We start from the raw sequence: 7,172 nt of genomic DNA, 5'->3' as shown, positions 1-7,172 counted from the left end.
AAATCAGGGTTTAAATAGAAAATTAGATCGCTAAACGCCAAGTGCCAGCTGCGCCCAACGCAGGGGCTGGCGTCTGGCGCCATTGACGTGGCACAGAAAACCCCAACGCAAGGACGATGACGTCGTCCTTGCATTTGTCTTTTGTGAATGTACCATTGTACGAAATGTACGAACTTTGGCACGTAGCATTTGCTTAATGATTAAGGCTTTTATTTTGCGACTAAAACCTAGCCGTTTTAGGGTTTTTGAATTCGGTTTTATGGGACAAGGTCCGGCTTACTCGATTTTGTGGATCGGCGCCCGAATTTTGATTTCTTAGTGTCATTTTGATTGGAAAAGACCTTGTAAAGCCAATGGAGAGGTCCATTGAGTGAGATTGTGTTTGGATTTTGAAATTGATTTTTGGAAATTGAATTTTGTACCGAGTTTCGTAATGGGAATGGTCTCGGGAATTGGATTTTGAATCTTGGACTTTGGAATGTGTTTTAGCAATCGGGACTTCCGCACGGAGTTGTACCGATCACCTAACAAGGATAATAGTATCGTCATTATTCCATAGGGGAGACACGATTTAGGTGTCTACAGAAGCCCCCACTTTGACCGAGCGTCCGGTTAGGAAAGCGCAAGTCAAAGTTTTCGAATAGGAACGGAGAACGGTCAAGATGTTCTACAATCTAGACCATTCTTTTTACGCCGGTACCTGCACAAGACAAGCGTTAGAAAAAAAGGATAGAGTCTACCTCCGTGTAGATGTGACGACTCTGATTTGTACTTGTACTATTTTTCCGTCTTTGGGTTAGAACGGAGCTTGGCATCCGCTGGGGACGTGTCCACTGGGGGAAAGATTTTTTTATTGACTCTTAAGATATTGAAGTTTCGTCTGACTTTCCTGGAGCTTGGGTCCGTTTGGAGTCGAACGCCTGAATTCTTGTATTTTTTGGACTTTGCATTCTTAAAAAATTATCTGTTGACGTTGGAGAAACAGATGTATCCCAGTATTCCCGGATGGTAGCATGATTTGTTGTTTGATGCCTAGTGCAGACAACCATAGCAGCAAAGAACGTGCAATCAGCACGGAGGACCGCGCGGAGAATATTCCGCGCATGCAGAAGCGTTGCGTCCGGCGCAGGGGTCGTCGCCTGGCGCGGGGTTGTGTTTTTAATACCCCCTTGCCGTGCTCTTAGATGAACACCTTCATTTGTTTGGCTCTCTTTCTCTCTCAAAAGTCGATTTCTCTCCCCTTGATCTTGTTGTTCTTGCCTTGTCCAGGTAAGTTTTTCATGTTTTGCTTATGAAATAACTTCTAGGATTGCATGTAGTTTTGATTTTCTTACTTGAAATGTTTCGTTGATATGATGCTTGAATGGTAGTAGGCTTCTTGTATTTTGTAGGAAGAAATTTATTTGGTAGCCACTTGAACTTGAACTGTTGGAACTTTATAGAATTTTGAACTCTTCTTTGAATTTTGAATTTTGTACTTGGCATTTATAGATAATAACTACTACAAAAATGGGCAAAGAGACCCGTCCAAAAAGGCATAAGAGACCTCCTCTGAGGGGGTCTCTAGATAGGGGGGTCTCTTTTTAAAAGAGACCCCCTCTTAGAAATGGGGTCTGTTTGTTAAAAGTTGGAGACCCTTCATGTAAGAAAAGGGGTCTCTTACGTAGCCTGATTATTAAAAATATTCAGACCCCATATGTAAGATATGGGGTCTCTTTGATCTTTTATTAATTTATTTATTAATAAGCTCAGACCCCATATATAAGATATGGGGTCTCTTTGATTTTTTTTATTAATTTCGTTTCTAATAAGCTCAGACCCCATATGTAAGATATGGGGTCTCTTTGAACTTTTTAGTATTATGCCTAGAGAGCCCTTTTTACGAATAACGGGTCTCTTTTCATGTATGGTTTTTTTTTTTTTTTTTAAACATTAATTCAGTAAACCTGCTGCTGTAATATTTTTTTTATAATTTAACAATTGTAATTTTTACATGCTAAACCTGCTGTAATCTTTAAAGGCTAATAACCTGTACTTTTTTCATTCACCGATTGTATTAAACCACCTGCTGCTGTAATATTTTATAATAACTCAATAAACATTCCATAATAGTCCATATTACCAAAAAATATATTTACCAAAAATAATGTACAAAACGCAACTTTACATTAATTGTAATTTCCAAAAACGTAAAATAAAAAGTACGTTCTAAAATCTAATCATATATTCACACCGATTTGCCAATCAAAACTCATGGAGTTATTTCCATACCGTCATCTTTGTTTTCTTCATTTGATTCTTGCTTGAGAAAATACTCGAACCACATGTCTCTAACCTCATCAAACATTTTCTGTAAATAGGTTTCGTGAGAAACTGTAAATAAGTAACATAATTAGTATTTTAGTAAACGCATAGTTCTAGCAAATGCATAGTTCATTATAGGAAAGCATTTTGCACTTATGAGATTTGCCTTCTATCAGAAATGACATTTGCAATATCATCTATACTTGCAGCCAATCAAATCAAGTTTCGGAGTCGATGCCTAGAATATTGTATGAAACTGTGAAGCTACAAAGATAGATACAAGAAGTCATGCAGTCACTGTACACATGCAGTCATGCAGCTCAGAACGAAGCATACTATGTGCAACTGTGATAGGCCTGGGGGATAGCACAATTTCAACATCTTCAAGTCTACCACAGTTGCATTTCACAATTTCCAAGCACCCGACCAACTAACACTGATCTGCTTATCGTCCCACACCAGATTATAAAGGGCCTTACTTTGATTCCTTATTGTCCTTTCAAATCATCAAATTATCAAACCATAAACCTGAATTTGTTTATGCTCCTAAGACCACATAAAGAATCTTATATTATCCTAAAAAAAAGAAAACAAGAGCATCTACACCATCAAGGACAACTCATGTCCAACATCTTACTCTAAACAGAAAAACAGGAGCATCTACGAAAGAAAAACAATAATCCAGAATCAACCTATTAATAAGATCCTATGACATAAGGCAAGCAACACAATCAACCAACAACAAGAATAACCTCCAGCTAATATGAATCTGCTGCTATGACAAAAAAGGTTGTGGCTTTAGACGAGTGGTAGCTGCTGTTGTCCGTAAGATAAGTGCAAGATGGGAGGTTGAGCTAGCAGAAGCTGCTGCTGCTGTACGGTACGGCCTGATGATTGCTAAAGGGTTGAGCTTGAACAACATCATGGTGGAATGTGATGCATCAAATGTAGTCAGGAGTTTGAAGAGCAGGTCTGAGGGACTATCACCACTTATGTTAGTCCATGATGATAATAATCGGTTGAGGGATGATTTTGAGTCTTTTTCTTGTTTTCATAGGATAAGGATTGCAATAAAAATTTAGAGTTGACTCCTCGGGGCAAGACTGTCTATTTCTTCTTCTAGGACGTCTTATGACAAATGATAAGTCAGCCAGCACATGTTTCACAGCTTTTGTAATATAAACCAATATGGACTAAACCTAAACTAAAACATAGGATAAGGATTGCATTGTAGGGAAGTTTACTGTTTAAAACACATTTAAGAACTTACACACGAGTTGGCTCGTTAAACCTTTGCTCATCGTGCAAATTTGAGATCTAAGCACTACATTAGGTAATACAATCAATTTATGAGGACCCTTTCAAAAACTATGCACACACTAGCAACTTGTAAAGGGAGGTAAATTTATTAATACTAAAATGGTGGTTTAAGTGGATCAAATAGGGAAAAAAGGTTTTGTACCTGATGCAAGACAAATTGACAAGTGAAGAGTTTTTATGCTCAAGCACATTGAATATTTAGTCCAGTTTAAGTTCCCTAATGAATAGCATATCAAGTCTGGAAATACTTGGCATGAAATTTAGAATATATATCAAAAATATTTCTTGACACGAGTTCAAAACCTAATTTTGGCTTACATGTCGAAGATCCAAAATAAAAGTACCAAAAATTCGATCTCCAAGTTCAAAAGAAGTTGGGAACCTTATGTAAATACAAACTATAAGGACACGCTTTTATTACTCTACCATATGATCCCAGTAAATATTCAACTAATATGGAACCTTTGCAATGAAAGGCGGATTGTTTATAGAGAAATCACAAATTGTATCTGGATTGCCATTTTCAACCAGTCATCATTTGCAACTTAGATTCCTAAAAATGATTCTATTGAGATATTTACTCTTTTACAATTCGTGATTGGAGTACACTTTCATACAACTAATTAGTCAAAGTTCAACCTCTACATTGCAAAAATAAGATAACCTGGTAACATATAAACAAATAAGTGACCAGGACTCATAACTCCACTGCCACTATTTAATTAAACCACAACTGCATTCAAGCATTATCCTCTACTTTTAAGACAATAATCCACGGAGGGAAAAACAATGAGAAACAGGGACAAAAACCGGCATTCTCTATAACAACTCAGGTGTCAAGGTCAGAATCTATCAAGATCCCAAATGGGAAACAGAAGATGTCATAACAATAGGTACTATGCAAGAGAAAATCGGTAAAATGTTATATGTGTCACGGCCACAGGTTTTATAGCAAAGTCATAAGAAAACTTAGAGAATTAGCATCTATATCTAATCATGGTCATGATCACGGAAGATGCAGAATTGAGAGGTGTACGGTGATTCCAATTTCTTAACTAAGTCCTAAATGAGTAATAAATCAAGAATCATTTCATTTTAGGAGACCTTTGTAATAGTATAATAAATCTATGTTCCCTATCCTGCGAAAATGAACAGAGTATGAATCCTTCAAGTGGCATTTGTGCTACACTATTCTCTCCCCCAACCCCACAAACAGAAACCAATGTGGAATAAGTACCAAGCAACAAGTTCCATAGCAGCACATAGTCTATCATTATGATTTGCGTCACATGAACATACATAATGGATCCCAGCCAATTGAAAGAGCATTGGTATTAACCTTTTTTAGCAAGGCAGTGTTGTCCGCCTTCGTCTTCCTTTGGTATCCTGGTGGAGGGCAAAACTTCCAAGGGCAAGAATTTGTCACCCCTTGCAAGCGCAAATACTTGGACTAGTAAGCTAGTGCTAGGGAAATCCCCATCCTCCATTCTGCAATTAGACACAAGGATATCATCAATAGTGAATGAATTAAACTAACTTCTTTTTTACAGAATTAAACTGTTTCATGACCCAAAATACAGCAATAGAAGATACATAGAGTGTGATGTTGTAGACCACGAATGTCCCAAACTGCAGAAGTCCCAAACTGCTTATATGTCAAAAAGAAACACGAAGCACATAAGATGATAAGACAGTTAAATATCATAAAATTCACGATGATAAAGGATTGACAAAAAGTTCAAATAATTTTCAGAATACTGATGAAAAACTTGATAATGTTGGACAACTTTCTGAATATGGTGGGGACGGTTCTGAGACCGCTTCCGAATTGAACTCATCTAGCCGTTGTTCTGGTGGCACTAATTCTGAAGCCGACGTTGTGTCTGGTATTAGGTCCCAAGATGACGGAAAAAAATAGAAAGAGAACAATATCTCTGAGAGAGTTGAGGAGCCAAAGGATTTGACTGACGAGCCCTGTCCGCTAAGGGTGGACATCCATGAATTCGTTTTTTCCTTGGTTTGGAACTTGCGTGGTTCGCGGCGCGATCTTGCCCGATTGAGGTGGGCAAGTCTCTATTTTTTGTTCATTGTGATCTCTTTTTTTTTTTTTGAGAATTTCTTTTGTTCATTCTTGCAAGAGCGAATTCTTTCGTGGGATGCTCGAATTTAGTTGTAACCTGAACGTGGGATGACAACGGGTTCAGACGGACCTTTGTCTTGCGACCGTCTGCTTTCGTGGTTTTGAGCTAGTCTTTATGGCTCGATTTTTGCCACCACTTGGTCTTTGATCAGAGGACCATGTACAAGTGTCCGTGACGACCCTTTTCTGCGGTCGAACCTGTTCTTTTGAGATCATCTAAACATGGGACGGCGTATAGCGCAGTCCGGGAATGTGATTTCGATTGCGCGCTTTCTGTTGGAGTATACTTTTCGCGAGCCCCCAAGCACTCGGGCTTTGGTGGTCATTTTCCGCATACTTCATAACGTCTTTTAATCATGTTCGGGGTCGTGCTCGTATGTGCGAGCGACCTTTCATAGTGGTGTGCTATTTTGGCGAAGTCGTGGGGTGCGACTTCAGTCTTCGGGCGACGAGGTTTAATATCATTCAGTTTAGCTTGACCCGATTTAATCTTTTGACAGACAAACATTTTTATTTGAGAAACCAACGACTTAAGAACATTTTTTGGTGTTTCGAAGAATGACCTTGATATTTCATATTTGTTTTGAAAAGTGTACATATATGTTTCTTGAGATAAGTCTAAGTTTCGACCAAGTTTTACCATTCACTTTTGCTATTTGGGAGCTTAAAGGTGCTTTTGGGCTTGATCTTAATTGTACATAGGGCCTCGTGTCTAGCAACACGGTTTTAAGTCTGTTCCTGTTCCGCGTTTTGTGAAATCTGGGCCTTGGGCTGCATTTTCGGCGCCCAAGGCTGGGCGTTAATTATTTCGGCGCCCAGCTTCGGGCGCTGAAATTCCTTTCCTGGCGATTTTTGACTTTCGGATATCTTAACGCGTTTCCGAATGGGATCAGGATGTCACTTGATGCATTCAGCTATATATAGGGGCTAGATACGTCCCTATTTTCCATCACTCTCAATTTCCTTCTTTCTTTGCTGTGTTTTAGTTACTCCTTGCTTTCGTCATGTCGATTCCTACTTTCTCACTCCAACGGACTGTTAGGCGTTGGCTACGGGCCCTTAATCCTACAGAAAAGGCTTTGTTGAAAGAATACCACTTAGAGGCACTTTTAGGCTTACAACAAATTAACATTGACTATAATTTTTTGCACGCAGCCCTAAGCTTTTGGGATTCCGATCATCATGTTTTTGTCTTTCGGGGCAACGAAATATGTCCTTTGCCAGATGAATTTGCTGCGATCCTTGGTTATCCTACTAATGCTACCCCAGCCACTCCTGGCACTATTGAAGAGAGTAAAACAACCATAGGGGCTTTCCTAGGACTAGATGCTAACATGCTTGCTGAAGTTGTTGTAGGTGATGAGGTTAATTTGGCAAAACTTGTAAAACACCACTTTAGGCCTAGTAA

Source organism: Spinacia oleracea, chromosome 3, assembly GCF_020520425.1.
Source record: "Spinacia oleracea cultivar Varoflay chromosome 3, BTI_SOV_V1, whole genome shotgun sequence".
Taxonomy (NCBI): Eukaryota; Viridiplantae; Streptophyta; class Magnoliopsida; order Caryophyllales; family Amaranthaceae; genus Spinacia; species Spinacia oleracea.
Note: the sequence above shows the minus strand (reverse complement) of the source record.